The sequence below is a fragment of the Meleagris gallopavo genome, chromosome 4, assembly GCF_905368555.1.
Source record: "Meleagris gallopavo chromosome 4, MGAL_WU_HG_1.1, whole genome shotgun sequence".
Taxonomy (NCBI): Eukaryota; Metazoa; Chordata; class Aves; order Galliformes; family Phasianidae; genus Meleagris; species Meleagris gallopavo.
In genome coordinates this window covers 16796284-16813085 of record NC_139407.1, presented here as the reverse complement: position 1 = coordinate 16813085, position 16802 = coordinate 16796284, and the positions used below count along the sequence as shown (strand labels likewise).

The 16802-nt window shown below is 35.5% G+C and overlaps 1 protein-coding gene across 3 annotated transcripts in view; it reads right to left on the bottom strand.

Moving 5' to 3' along the window:
• GRID2 (glutamate ionotropic receptor delta type subunit 2) overlaps window positions 1–16802 on the bottom strand; it is a 690924-nt gene that overhangs the window by 257747 nt on the left and 416375 nt on the right. The gene's annotated exons all lie outside the window — the stretch shown is intronic.

The following is a 16802-nucleotide window of genomic DNA, read 5'->3' as shown; positions in this document are numbered from 1 at the left end:
CTAATATTTCATCTGAAAAAATCTATTTTTGTTCTTTCAGTAACCACAACAGACAAAAGGAAGATGTAAACAATAACTCATCACCTCAGTGGCTATCTATATCTGCAAAACAAACAAACAAGAGACTAAATTAACATAATTTAACAAAATTAATTTAACAAAATAAACATAAATTAACAAACTAACAGTTTATATCTAGAGAGATAAGTTCTGATGTGTACAAATGAAGCAAACCATGCTTTAGATTAAACTACTGAACTAGTCTTTAGAGAAGAGTTTTTTGTTTGTTGTGAGATTTTGCATGTTTTGAATTGATTGGTTGGATTTTTTTTGTTTTAATCTCCCCCCTATGCTTCTAATGAAAACGGAGGTAGACACATGGCAGAACTACCCTATCGATATTACATACAAAATTACAACATGTAAAGTCTTCTGTAGTTAAAATTCTTCCCAAAGGAATCACAGAGTAGGCTCTGGAAAGACAATTATAGTAAGTCAGGAATCAGAGACACAAATGTGAACAAATAAAGTCTTAATATATTAGAAAAGATGCAAATTTTATGGCACAGTCATTACAACTACACATACATACATGCTTAGTGCTATTTCATTCTTTTAGATCATTCTTTATGTTATGACATATTTCAATGCATTAACTATGGGAACTCAAACCTCCTTCTTCCCTCATAATTGCAAGACAATATAATTTTACTGGAACTACCTTTCACTTTTAACTACATAGGTTTTTATCATGCTTCATGTTATCTGAGATAGTTTTTGATTATCTACTGTTTTTTAAAGGTTTTCAGTAAGAACTTATTTTGAGAACTCTAGATATCTTAATAGATCTTCATATAAAATAACTGATACTAGAGCTACATTACATGTTCTTATCCTTTCATGGCTTTTAAGACAATATCAAAAAACACACTTATCATCCAAGTTCTAATTGGTGACACAGATTCAAGTTGTTGGTTTTTTTGGTTTGTTTCTTTGTTTAAGAAGTGTTTCATCTACTCAAAGATAGTTAATTTTAGCTATCTTACAAGAAAAATGGACAATTATCTGCTGGATTAGCATTTTGCAAAAGTTCAGCAAAAAAACTGAATGGGTTAAAAAATTGGCACTAAGGAACTGCAATGGGCAATTAGGGGCAGAAAGGAGGGCAGGAACACAGTGGCCAGGAAAGTAGACTAAGTGTAGGACCTCAGCATACATAAAAATTAATGTTCCAAGAGGAAGGCCTATAGGTCAAAACCCATCTTGGACCATGTGTATTGGCCAGAGAGAACCTGCCTTGTGAAAGTTAGTATCTGAAGCATAAAAACATAATAGATATGTAGGTAGACAGAGAAAGAGATGGGTAGACAGGTAGATGAGTACAAAGAAGTGAGTGAATATTACTCACTATGGCAGGCTCAACGTAACTCGTCTCATTGTAACTCTTGTCTCAATGTAACAGCTGCCTATGAATTGTCAAGTTAATCAAAGGGAAGGTGTCAAAGAGGTTTTGAGGAAAGTTTGAAGTTGGATAATAAATTGCTTTAGTGTGAATTAATAGTATGCTCTTTCCACATACAAAAGACATTCATGTCGGAAGCAAGATCACTGAAAATGAAAGAAGTGAACAATAATAAATGAGCAAAGCAAACAAGAGCTGACATCTGAACACCTTTTAAAATATAAAAGCCGAGATTCAATACTTCAAGAAAGGCTCCAAGAAAAAAAAAAAGAAGTAAAAGCTCTATGTTTTATAATGCTAAGAAGGTACACTGAAGAACAGGTAGATGATTAGAGCAACAACCTAGAAAAGTAACCTTTCATCAGTATTTTGAATAGCTTCATACTAGGTGAGGTTCTACATATTAAGACTCGACACAGTGATTTTGCATGTGCAAAGAACAAATCGTAGCTGTGAAAATTTTGCTGGGAAAGTCTGTATGTCAAAGCTACTTTCTGGACAGAATTAGCTATATTCAAGCACTGGACAGGTGTGAAGATGCCATGAGAAGGCAAAACAGGAAAACCAAGGATGAATGACAACATAGCCGCTTCTCCAAAATGAATAAATAAACAAAGATTTAAAAATGCATAAATGTAGTTGATTAGGCATCGAACAGATATCTGAAAGAGAGAGAACAAATTTAAGTTGGATGGAGATCCAGAAAGAGTAAATCTGTAAGTCTTCATCATACAACAGGTTTCAAATTTAAACCTGTTTCTAACAATTGAAACACAATTAGAAACACAATTGTCCAGGCATTACGTACCAAAAGAAAACGGCAAGAAAAAATTATAAACTGCAAATAACCAGCATCCATACTATAGTATGAGAGTGACTAAGGGCTACTATATTGCTAAAACCTGCCATGGTAACTTAGTAGAAATGCCAGTGATTATAATGAAATACTGCCATGAAACTCTTTGAAACATAAGAACGTACTGATCTCGATAAATTATTTTTTTAACTAAAAATAATTATAACCAAAAATCTTAATGAGAATATAATTTCCCTTTCCTTCGTAAATATGATTCCTCATATTTTCAAATAATCATGTACTGAAGGGAAAATTCAATATAAATATATATCTTTGTTACTATACATAAAGAGAACATCAATTCATAGGGAACTGTCAGTATGGAAAAAATGATATATATCAATAATGTAGGGAAAATTAAATATCACTGTGTGGAATGTACTAATGTGACAAAGAATCAAATTCTACAAGCTGAAGAAAAGTTACTAGCAGCAGTAGGTTGTGTCAAGCAAATCCATCCTACTGTTATCATATATAATACAAGCTCCTTGAAAAAATAGGCACTGCCAGAAAAATAATTTAAAAGTTATACAAAACACATTGAGAAAGACTTTTGAGGAAAAAAATGTAAGTTGTTGAGAAATAGAATTTTATTTATTTATACAGTGATACTTTGGTGGTCTAATAGTCGATTCACCTATTTCTTTTGAATTCATGTGCATCGTAGTGTCTCAGAATAAATATTTTTCCAATGAACACTGAATTGTCCAGCAAAAAAATATGATTTTTTTTCCCCTTCATTGAAATTGTAGTATTTTTGCATAGAACTTAGTATAAAATTAAAATAGCAAAATCCATCATGGTAAGAAGTGAAATCCTTGCACAAATATTGCTGCTGGACTGAACAAACCACAGCACAAATTCACATCAGTTTGGAAAAGGAGAAGGCTATCAAGGCATTTGAACTACATTCTGAACTACATTTGAACTACTACTTCTCCACCCTGACTCTTGAAGAAAACAAAAGCAAGCAATTAATTGGGGGTTCCAAAATAAATAAATAAATAAATAAAATCTTCAAGCAACCAGAAACTAGAAGCCTGAGTGTAGTCTTCTTGAGTATATCATGCGGGGCAGAGCTCATCATCTTCAAATCCCAAACTCCCTGTCTTGAAGTCAGATTGACTGGACTGGATAAATCCAAAAAGACAAAGTAGAATATTGATAAAAGTTCATAAAGTAATCACATATCTACACTCCAGCACGATGTGCTACTGAGGAGAAAGTGTATTTAAAGCCATTAGGGCATTAACTCTTGAGAAGGAGGGAAAAAAAACACCAAACCTCTAACATCAAAAAACACAAATGGGGCTTTGTGTGATCTTCTGTCAACAAAAGATGACGATACAAAAGAATATCAGAGTCAGTCACCTCATGAAAAGAGGGATGCCATCTGATCAGAAGGGACAAGTTATAAAATTCTATTTTCAGATACAAAATAAAGAGAAGAAGCACACTGATTTTTCCCTCTGACAGTATAAGGTGGGCTCCACAAAGAGAGTTGGTGTCTGTGGTCCATACTGGCAGCAACAAAGTCAGAGAAGTCAGCAAGGTAAAGAAAAGGATCTACCCAAAGTAAGACTTTTGGAATCAAGTGGTAATCATTTAAGATTGATTGCAAATGATTATACAAACAGAGATAATGACATACAAATGCTGCTTTCCTAAGAGGAGTCAAAATTCTTCCTTAAAATTGTTATACAAAAAAAATTAGACAATAGCCATATTATGTGTATATTTCGATGCAAATGTTAGAAAGCCAATTAAATAAATAAAAAAAAAAAAGGATGACGTGATACACCTGACTTTAAGTAGCAAATGATGCATTAGATATCTCAGAGATAGTGAGCAAAGAAAGATAGAAAAGGCTAAATGTGAAAGGAATTTCATCATATATTGTGGTGAAGTTGCAACTCACTACAGGAAGATTTTACCTTGAAAAGAGCATCTAAATAATTGTGAAAAATGAGCAGCCAAAAGAAAAAAAAATTCTCTTAAGTCAAAATCATATAAATCACATTGAAAAATAAACAATATTAACTGTTCAGGATGGAAGCAAGCTATGGAAATGAAATTATTTTGAATCTATGTCATTAAACTGATCTCCAATAAACATTAATTTTCTGTGCTCTTCATTGACTTTCTCCACTTTCTCAAATCATTACACAATCAAGTACTCCAATCTGAACAGCAGCTTTTCACGTCGCAAATTATTACTTATCGGTCCAGTGAGGAGAAGCACATTTGTAACAGACCTAACATTTCAGACTCTTACTACATATGCGTATATTTGTACTCAACTTGTATTTGTACTATATTAGCATCCCAACAAAATATTTCTCAAAACTGAAAGCAGCTTCACAGATTTCTCCCAGGGGGAATTCTATGCTTCTGTTTCCCTTCTCTCAAAGGAAAGTATTATGCAGTTAAGAGATAACTCTTTTCCATTTTTATTTTTTTAGTGTACTTTAAAAGTATCAAAAACCCTGAGTGTCTACATATTTTTAGTATTGTACAAACTGAAAGAAAAAAAAATTCCTTGAGCAAATACTAACTACTATACTTCAGGGAATATCACTTCACTGATAGAGAGACAGACAATACACTATAAAACCTCAGATTTGTCTGCTTCATATAACAAGAATAGTGATCAGAGATGACAACAAAGGATTTAAGCTTTAATTTTAGTTTCAGGTAAAAATTCAGTTAACTAGATATATTCTTAATTCTGTTTCCTGAAAATAGTTCTTCACTCATCTCTCTCAGATGTTCAGATGACAGAAAAGTTTAACACAAATAAAAGCATCAGAACTGACCACTGTCACTTAAATTCTGTACGTATACACACATTCTAAATTTTTGTTGTTAAATAATTGTAAGAAATACAACTGCAATTGCCTTCCTCCTAGTTTTGGATCTTAGGCCTGAATAGGAATATGCATAGTTCTTTCTTCAGTAGATCTTTTCCTTCTGATAATAGGCAGAAGTCAGATGACATTGACATGACGTGGATTTTTAGATCTAGTATTCAATATGGTTCACCACAGTTCCTGTGGTTCAGCTCCATAAGAAATGGCAAAGATAGGGAATACAGTCTGGGGCTTGTCTTTGCACATGATGAGAGTGTCATGATGCATGTATGATCAGACAGCTGCAATGGGAAAATGGTAGCACATTGTGGGACGTCTCTTGATGTGCATGTGGTGCATCCAGCTGTACCTCAGACTGCATAACTTTGTCAATGCTTTCTGCATCCACCTTGAATGCTGTTTTGACAGTGTGCTTGGATTCACTGTTGCAAGCCTAATTAGGATGCTCAGAAACAGCAGGCTGGCAACCTCCAAACAAGATGAAAATGAAAGCGGATTAAACGGACAATGAAAAAGTACTTCCATCTCAAACTTAGCAATTGGCAATAAGAACACTTAAATGCTCTAACACGAGTGCTTTAACATTCAAGACAGTAATGCAGTAATGTTCTCTCTGTAATGAAAGACCCATGACCGTAATATGCCAAACTGAAATGTAAATTGTTCTGCTTGGAAGTAAATTTAAAAGCTATTCTGGAGGAAAGTTGTATGAAAGAAGGGTCATGCAAATACTCAGAGCACATTGATAAGCTGGTTTTACTATAAGTTGGAATGAAACCAACAATTTCTGAAGTTCTGTAAAAGATTTTTCAGAGTCCAAGCTCTCAGGTAGTCTAACCAACTATCTTGGAAGCACATACCATGGAAAGCTTTGGATTTTGTTATGAAAGAAAACAAACAAACAAAAAACCAAACCACCAAAACTTCTAGCTGGATTCAGTCAGAATCTGAGCTGTTAATGTCAATGAAATTTTTCCAACATTAAACTAATATACAGAGCTGAAATCACAGATTTGTTCCTTAAATACTGATTTCAACAGCAACATACTGCTGGCATGATTTCTGCACTACAAGCAGGCTTTTTGGATTATGCATTTCAAAGGAATATATGTAAAACGGTATATAAATAATACATGATTCTATTTTATAAGTATTAATTTGCACTTCTTAAAATTAAGGCACACTGTTGCCAAAAATAAAAATCGAAGAAACACAAATCAAATCCACATTTAACTAGCTATTATGAGGATGCTCCAAAGAATTAAAGTTAACAGGAGACATGAAGTGTAATGCAATTACACGTTTTAAGTGCACAGCTGGCAAGAGTTTTGCAAGGTTGTCTCTGTGCTGAGCTGCAGAACATGAGCTGGCCTTGCTATACAGCTTTTCCAACACTAGCAAATATATCCAGATCTAAGATGCACATTTCAAAATTAGCTGATGGTTATTACACACTGATTATTCAGAGTTGCACAATTTAGAGTATGAGAGAAACAGATCTTAATAAGAATGCACAGATTAATCAGATAGTTTAAAAATCAAAGACAGGTTCATGGCAAGACTGACACATCAAATAATGCTTTAATGGGAACTAGAATTTACAATGCAACACAAATTTGAAAAGCCTAACATTCATGTGATCACCTGAAAAGACGGAAAATTACATTTTCCTATGGACAGAACACTGAAGCACCTGGAAATGTTGTGAACCTAAATACCCGGAGGCCAGTGTTTGTCTTAAGATTTATAAACATTTTTATTTTAAGGAATTTCCTATGTTTCAAAGCATATAAAGACTGGGAAGTAGCATCCTGTACCATGCTGTCAGTTGGAAATGTCAGGCACCAGCTACAGGGTTGTCCATGAACCAGGAGTTCCATGGAGCCAGTAGTCCCTTTTTTCAGAGAGTAAAAAAATTCTATTTTGAAATGTTTAATTACGAAATATATATCTATTAGTGAAAACAACAAAAAATCTCTTTGTTCATACATATTAAGGCAATTCAAACATGAACTCTATTTTAAGGAAATCCCACATGAAAAGCTTTCAGTCCTCAGAGTATTCCAAAATGCCAAATACAAGACTGCTTAAAGTACAGCTTGTGGGAAGCTTCTTTCATCACTGCTTTGACTGAAAATGGAGAAAGCTCGTATCGTTCATTCACTTCCCATTCCTTTTTCCCTCACTTACTTCCTCCTGCAACCACATCTCACTTTTGGTTCAATGCAAAAATGCCCAATAACATACACAATAACTCTGTGGAATCGTTCTCCTCTATAAACCCACAGAGAAATGCCAAGTCACACACTGTCAGTGAGTCTATTTCTGTTTGCCAAGACAAGCTGGTATTGTCTGAAAGCCTTGTAATAAGCTGTCCCAAGTTGCCTGAGGAGGAGTTAAAAGGATCTCCTGCCCTCCCACCTCTGTAATTAAATCAATGCTGCATGCGAATCATTCTTTAAAACTAAAATCTCTGAATTTGTGGCTGTCCAACTCATCAGCAATATCAGATAAGAAGCCAGATAAAGTACAAAAGATCAGACAAGTGGGGCTTCTTGCCTCATTTAGTACAGGAGGCCAATAGCATCACCTTGCAATTTTTCCTTTCCTCTTTTTCTTTTTCCGTGTTTACACGTCCAAACACTAATGCTTAAATTATTTTTTTTTTTTTGGCAGCCTAAAATCCTGCTACTTCCCAGTCTTTATACACTTTGAAACATAGGAAATTCCTTAAAATAAAAATGTTTACAAATCTTAAGACAAACACCGGTTCCCTTTCCAAGTAAATCTCACATGCTTACAACTCTATCAGAGGCTGGAGATATGGTATCACTTTTCTTAACACTGTTTCATAAAATTGACCACTCTTCACATTAAGATTCATCTGATGATCTGGTACCACCAGTGGTGCCAGAGCTACCTAATGGGTCACTGCTATTATATCAGGAGCAAAAGGATACAGTCTAAATCCCAAAGAAGCACGCTTAACAGCTCTGTGCTAAGTTCTGGCCTACACATCCCAAAGAAGTAATGACGCGATATACTACCTACTTACTATTTCATATTTCCCTATTTTCTTGCTTTTACCTGAGGACAACTTTTCTGGAAATATATACTTATCTGGCCTCAGAAGACTTAGTGTCACCAACATCCCAAAACTAGGTCAGACTGATACACACTTGTCTAATGTTTTTTTTTCAAGAGCAATATTTAACTCAGTCTATGTTCTTCTGTCTAGAATTTGGTTTTATCAACAGCTTCAGTAGTGCTGACCGCATAGTCACTTTTAAATAGAGAAACAACAAGTGAACCCTCCAAGGAAGCACTGGGCTTTATTAATACATGTAGATAGCATGATTTTAAAAAACTGAAGAGATGCAAACATCTATTCTTACAATCAGCAGAAGCAGCTGTTATTTTCATTGATGGAAATTCTGAGATGAATAACAACTATTAATTTATTTTTCATTTGAAATGAGAGCACTTAGAACAAAAACAAATCATTTAAAATCATTTATAAATTAGCTAAATAATACAAGTTCTAACTAGGGAAATTTATTGTTGGGAGGTTCAAAAATATTGTTAAATAATAATAATCAGCTCTTAAAAGCAACAGTCCACAAGTTCCTAAGCTTTGTGGAGACCACAGAGTTAGCTACTGTCTGCTAACTACTTTCAAAACAGAATAAATTATCTTACAACAATCTTTGAAAATATCATTGCTACATATGAAGTATCCACAAAAGCAAGATGCACTCCCCTTCTTTCAGAAATTGTTTCTAATGATCTAAGCATTTTTGCTAATATACTGCTAATCTATTTGCAGATAATTATCCAGTTTGTTTGACAAATTTTAAAAGAGAATTTAAATTGATGCAAATATTGAAGTTTAGGTAGCAAAAAATACTAAAACCAGAATAAAACCATAACATGCATTTTGGAAAAAAAAAAAACAACCAACCATGAAATTGTGGGAAATCATTCTCAACTATATCTCATAAGCCAATTACAAAGTAACACTATGAAAAGAGTGATCTTGTTAGAGAAAAAAAAAAAAAAAAAGTATCTTCTCATCAGTACCAATGGGAAATTTTTTAAAATAGTATAACTAATGACTATTAGTTCTTCTCAATTCAATCTAAAAGATGGACAAAATGATTTCAATATTAATTGATTATGAACCAGTTGTGCTTCAGGGTTAGAAACAGTTAATAGTGAATTTTCATGGTAACTTGGAAACCGGTTATATTTTAGAGAAACCTGGTAGGCTAATAGACTAGCTATCCCTCTATTTACAGGTGGGAAGGAAGGAAGCAGAACAGTTCTGCCAATCAGGCAATGTGACTTCAGAGGAAGAGCTGGATTAGAAATAGTTTTGTCAGATCTTATCGCTGCTTTAAGTTAATCCTCTCTGGCTGTCATTTTATTTCAAAAAAGGCACTCATCCTGTGGCAGCCAACTGCACGTTAGTTTTGCAGATGTTCAGAGTGGGCTTTTTATAATACCTACATGAATCAGACAGCCACCCTCAGCTCCGTGGAAAACACATACTTAAATATACTGACTATCTCTCCCAATGTACGTAAAATACCTTTGTTTCATTATATATTTTATATCATTGTTCTCTATGGCAAGACATTTGCCTCAGCAGGAGTACCACAGAGATGTTTATAGTAAAGCTATAAAATCAAGGACGATTATTACATCCAATTAAATTCTCTGGTATAATAAAAGCAGAATATAATCAATTATGACAGCAGTTTAAGAAAGCAGGAAAAATAACAGCCAATCCAAAAGAAAAAGAGAGTTGTTAGTTATTCGATCTCAAAAAATCATGGGAATTCAACCCCTCAATTAGTTTTAGTCAAGAGAACAACATCCCCAGCAACAAGCAAGGTACCAAGGCATTAAATGCCATGTACTTAAACAAAACCAGAATAAAAATATAAGAAAACCTGACCAAACAGTTGTTTGCACAACTGCAAATACGAAATTCTCATATGAATCTCTCAATATGAAATTCTCTTCTACTCAGTACTTAATCCTTAAAGCTTCTATTCTTCTCTGTCAAGTGAATACACAGCAGTTCAGCTGAAGGTTTCCTCAATATTTGGAATAAATTACTTACGAAATTTCATTGAAAGTAGAATTGTATTTGAATCTGGAGACAATTCTCCAAAATCTGGAGACAACTGAATCTGGATTGAAATTTACAGTTTGACATAGAAAGAGAATTAGGGTTAGAAAAAGATTAAAAATATTATTAAGTGATTCCAAAATTTGAAGATTAAAATCCAGAATACTAGTCAAAGTTTTCGTTAAAGCAGGGTATTTATTTTTGTTTTACTATCTTCAGGGATGAAGAATTGTACTGTGGTATTGTGCAACTACAAAAATACTGATAGTTTAAATATTAACCTTGATAACAAGACAAAGAACAACTGCTATCACACACATTGTTATGCATGCATCTATATGAATATATGTGTATTCCTTGATATGATGTGAAATTCGTAAATCCTCCTGTTCAATTGTTTTTTGACTCACTCATCAGTCAGGCTATCATTTTACCATTAAAACAGAGAAAAGGGTGTAAAGCATATATGACCACTGTATATTGGTACCCTCAGACCGGAAAGTCAAGCAGGCTTTTGTCTCTCTTTTCACATCCCCTAAGCATATGAGGCACAGTAGACTATAAGATGAGCATGCCTGCATTCTAGTTCTCCCTCGCTGTTATTAGCAATTTCAGTTAAGAAACAAGGCCAATATGTTCCACTCTACTTACATACTTTTCAGGAACAGCAAGGTACAGTTCTAAAATTCATGTCAGTGCAAAGGACCTGCTTCAGGTTACTTTTTTAAGAAGATGTCAACCTTCTGCATTGTGATAGATTTCCCATGATTCTTCTTCCTCATTTCGGATACTAAAATAAACTATCTTAGACACAGCAAGTATAGTGTCATACATACTGCCACATATACCCCATCATTACATAGTGAACCTAAATTTCATGTCCCTCCTGATGTTTTACAGAAAATACATAAACAGAATGGTTTGTTTACGTTATGATCATGGTGACAATGCATGAGATGCAAATCTCTTTGAAGTTAACTTATTTGAGCACTGAAACTTTCTTTCCTTTCTCATTTGCCTGTGACTAAATATCTAATCTTTGAACCTGTACTTATGGAGAGCAGCTTCATATAAAATGCTATCCCATCATCACTTCATTCATCAAGAACTGGAAAATAGCAGATATTCATATCTAATCATTCCCGCTTCATCTGAATAGCCTGTACTCAAGGCTGGAAGAGTACAAAAAGTCAATAAACTGGACTAAACAGTAAATCCAGGATTAGATAATTTTTTTACTGAAATGTGAAAATCTAGAAACTTGCTTCCTCTCTGTCAGGTTAAATAAACTAACAAATGAGAGTCTTCTACTACATTTGAAGGATGAAAGGAGTGTGCACAAGCACTGGCCAAAAAGGCCAATGACATTCTGGAGTGCATTAAAAAGAGCGTGGCCAGCAGGTTGAGGGAGGGGATCCTCCCCCTCTACTCTGCTCTGGTAAGGCCTCATTTGGAGTACTGTGTCCAGTTCTGGGCTCCCCAGTACAAAAAAGACAGGGATCTCTTGGAAAGAGTCCAGCAGAGGGCCACAAAGATGGTGAAGGGCCTGGAGCATCTCCCCTATGAAGAAAGGCTAAGTGAACTGGGTCTATTTAGCCTTGAGTAAAGATGACTGAGAGGGGACCTGATCCAGGTCTATAAATATCTAAGGTGTGGCGGGCAGAGTGGTGAGGCAGACTCTTTTCTGCAGTGTGTTGAGACGGGACAAGGGGAAACGGCCAGAAATTGCAGCATAGGAAGCTCCACACAAATGTGTGCAAGAACTTTTTTACTGTGAGGGTGATGAAGCACTGGAACAGGCTGCTCACGGAGGTTGTGGAGTCTCCTTCTCTGGAAATATTCAAAACCTGCCTGGACACCCACTCGTGTAACTTGGTGTAGGGAACCAGCTTTGGCAGGGGGGTTGGACTCGATAATCTTTGGAGGTCCCTTCCAACCCCTACGATTCTGTGGTTCTATGATTCTGTGAAAGTTTCAACATGGTCAGCATTCTGAACAGATCTTACAAAGGGATTTGTAAGATCTTACAAACTAAAAAAATCCTTTAAGTCTCTAGCCACAGAAAGACCAAAAAATATGCTTATTTATGAAACAAAATATGTTTAATTAGACTGCTATTAATACCAAGAAATTGCAATGGATATGCTGAATGGCATAAAGAATGGACTTTCAAAAGAGTAAGTGCTTTTCAAGATAATGTGTGTCTGAAAAGCTCAAACTCTTGGGTGGGGGGGGGGGAAGAGGATGAGAAAAATAACCTTAAAAGACAGAGCATTCAGTCTACTTATGAGAAAAATATAGGAGAAAAGAGACGCGCTGACACTGCTAGATTGGATTTTAGCCTCTGAAATTATGAGACATATCTCTTCATAATCCGCCTATACATATATGTACATATATGACCTCCTCCAGAGGTGCTTGCGAATACTTGATGTCATCCCAGAGTCTTCCAAACTCTGCAGTGTAAGTAATCTATTCATGACTGAACAAACAATGCTGCCATCTGTTTTCAAGGAAAACTACAGAAATTTTGCCATGGATTTGAAAGGAAATATCACCCAGATCCACCACTCTGATCTTTAACTTGTATTTTCAGCAGAATTCACTTCATCTCTTAACATCTCATCATACTTCTGCCTAAAGACAGGATAATTTTATTTATTAACTGCAAGAACAAAGCACACTTAAATGTTGATGTAACATTCCCTAGAATATCATGAAATCATAGAATGGTTTGGGTTGGAAAGGACTTTTAAAATCGTCTAGTTCCAATCCTCCTGCTATAGGCAAGGATACCTCCCACAGACCAGGTTCCTCAAAGCGCCATCCAGTCTGGCCCTGACTGCTTCCAGGGAACATGTACCAAGCTCAGTGAGAAATACACAAAACAAAACAAAAAAAAACAAACAAACCAAAACTAAACTAAGTAAAAAACAAGACTGAGCTTCTTAGGACCTTAGGCACACAAAGGATAAAAATCCTTGTGGACAAAAAGTTGAATAGACTCTTCTAATTCAAACAAGTTTTGTCAAGAAATAAGCCTGCTTTAGGGAGCTATGTAACACTAAAGCAAATCCCCATCTTTGAGCTAAGAGATCCATGATTTTACTGCATGATCAGATCTAAAGATGAAATCTGTTACAACCATATCACTACTTGAAAAAAGCTTTTATTTATTTATTTATTTTTTAAACACTTAAGTTTAAGATATCTTATTATTTCAAAAAAAAAAAAAAGACGTAATATTAACAACACTTATCACAAGGAATAATAATGAAATTTCACAGAACAAATGCCACTATATCTTCTATTCACAGCAGTAATGAGGAAAAAAGATCACAGTAGAGATTCAATAACATACAGTATTTTGAAATTACATGCTCTATAAATATTCACTTCTCTCTCTTTCATTTGCATTCTACATAGCCAGAATTCCTTAGTATCTCGTTTACATGCTTTTCTTATTTTCCCTGACTTTTTAAGATTTAATTTGTAACAAGATCTTTTATTTATGAAAGTAATATTTTTGCTTCTCTTCAAGGTAACATTATCTTAAAATCACTCCATATCAACTTGGGGTAGAGAAAATATTAAAATTAGCAAAAATCATGCGCAGTAAATTGTATAAATGCCTGAAAGCTAAATGATTTGAATTTCCTTTGAAAATGAAAGGCAACTTATGTAGATTGGTATAATAAGCTTGTCTGTACTGACACAAGTCAACACACAGGACAGGGACCTTTTATCAGGGAATGCAGTGACAGGACAAGGGGTAACAGTTTTAAATAAAAGAATGTAGATTTAGATTAGATATTAAGACCTTATTTGCTACAAGAGTGATGAGGCACTGGAACAAGTTAATCAGAGAAGCTGTGGAAGCCCCATCCCGGAAGCATTCAAGACCAGATCAGATGGGGCCCTGGACAGTCTGATCTGGTGTGTAGTAACCACGCCCATAGCAGGGGGTTGGCAATGAATGGTCTTTAAGACCTCTTCCAACTCAAACCATTCTGCAAAACCAAGAGAGCTGTAGCAAGGGGCAGCAAGGTATGCATTCACATCTGCCTTGGTTGCTGCTAGCATAGTAATCCCTCCACTGAGGACAGGAACTGACTGTAGCAAGTCTTCACTTCTGAGAACAAGGCCCCTCTTGAGCTTGCCTGATAATCCAAATTTTTTGCTAATGCTAGGGTTCCTTTCACTCATTGCTGAATTTTCATTGTGTAAAATCTACTGCTAAACAACACAATTTTCCTCTACTATGTCTAAGAAACAGATCATCAGCATCATCCTTTCCAATAGAAAAAAGTTGTAAGCTGAGATGTACTGATGGCAATCCAATCCTCTTGAGGACAGCTAGCTATTTAAAAAATCTTTTTGGTAAGCTTTGCTTCCTAAAACGATTTTGTTTTGTTTTCCCCCCAGAACCTACATTGCAACCTGTCTGCTGATCTGTTCCTCCTCCCTCTCACATATGGTTTTATAAGTCCTTGATCTGCAAAGTGGGCTCAACACAGGACTGGTTGCTCTCTTTCCTTTCCTAAATGTTTTGAAATGCCATCCCTTCAAGGCTGACCTGAAGGTAAACACATTCTTGGCCCAAAAAGCCCCCACTCTTTTGCTAAAGCACCAGGTGAATCTTTCTCTTTGCTTTTACCATTTGATCCTGGAATTTTTTATCATATGGCTTTTCATGTCCTGGAATTTCATCAAAAATTCATCTCAGATCAGAAAAACAACAACAACAACACAAAAAACCAACCACACACACACACACAAAACAAAACAAAACATCAAGAAATCCAGTAGCAAGCAAGTGGCATACAGCTCTCATCATTTTCCAGCACTTTTATAGCATAGCAATTTTTGTGTGAAATGATTGGACGTGAGGCGCTTTTTAGTAATCAGAGAAGTTTGGATGAGAATAATTTCCTTCATGGAACCATATGGGTTCTGGATGATTATATGAGGGTACAAAAATGTATCACCCTACCGAAAACTGAACAAGTCATCACTATATCCCTGGCAAAGGATTTTCCCAGATTCTTCTGTAAATCGACCTGGGCAGCGGTCCCTATCTCTGCTAGCTCCACATCTCTGCAACCCTCAGCCTCATCACATCTTGCTGCTTCAGCAGAATTTCTCCCCATCACCAGGAGGATTCAAAGCAATAAAGGACATTAGAGATTACGGCTGGTTTCTTCCTCTCACTTTACATTAACCCGTTAGCCAGAGAGGAAAGAAAGATACCTGCTCCACTACCCAAGTATTCCTGTCTCTTTATGCCTCAAATAATTATACAGCTTTTAAAGACAAAAAGGGAGGGGAGTGTTGAGTTGTGGCTTATTTATTTATTTATTTTTAATCACCACAGTCAGCGCACCATATTAACATCTTAATCTCCACTTTCTTGTCTATTAGAGTTATAATCTTCTCTACAAGATATAGAGATGCACAAGGTGGAGAAAAAGAAGTAATCAGCTAAGACTCAACACAAGAAGCAACACTGCTTCAAACAAACCAAACAAAATAGAAGGCTCAAACCCTGCATGCTCTTATTTAAAAATAAATATTACAATGAGTCAAAGAGAAGATAAATTCTGCCACAAGGAATCTCCAATTTGCAGACCGCTTATTTACACAAGCTACTGTCTATTTACCCTGGAAAAGTTGTTACTTGCATAGTAATCAAGCTCACGCTTACTACAGCTGTTGCAAAGTGAATGAACCCTCTTAACAGCTGAACAATGAGGGAGTTCAGCCAAACCGGTCATCCAAGAAGAGACCAAGAAACAGAGAGTATGTGAGATCTGGGAATAAAAGCTGACAGCCAAATGCAGCTAGGCAGCTTAAACATCTTCTGGGCAGAAAAACCATAAGAATAATTTTTAAAAAAATTAAGGCTTGTCTACGTATGTATTTATTTCTTACTAAAACCATATGTTTCATTTGCTAATTCCACTAGGTTATGCTAAATTACAAGGTTAGACTGACTGGGCACAAGGCACACTTTTTGGAATGAGCATTCACGTTCACACTTGGATTATGTAGCAGTGACTTAACCCATTGGCAATACATACACTTTATAATTAACTTGTTTGCCCATAATGTATGACTGCAGGTTCAACTACAAAGTAACAGATTATGACTGGCAAAGCAATCCTGAGAAATTTCTCCTTGCGCAGGCACTGATTGTTGGAACGCAGGTCAGTATCCCCATCGGCAGAAATATGGTATGACATTCTCTGAATCTCACTCACAAAAGATGACAGTGACCTAAGGCACGTTTCTGCCTTGCGTGAAGAAAATAGTGCAGAACAATCTACAACATGCTCACAAATTGTTTGCTTGTTATAAGGTAATGCAAATATTTGTATAGTGCAGAATATTCAGGATTACTCAGAATTAGCAAGATTAATGGGGTGATGAGGAAAAGAGAATGCCTAGTCAAAAAGGCATTCCTCCAAATCCCTTTTC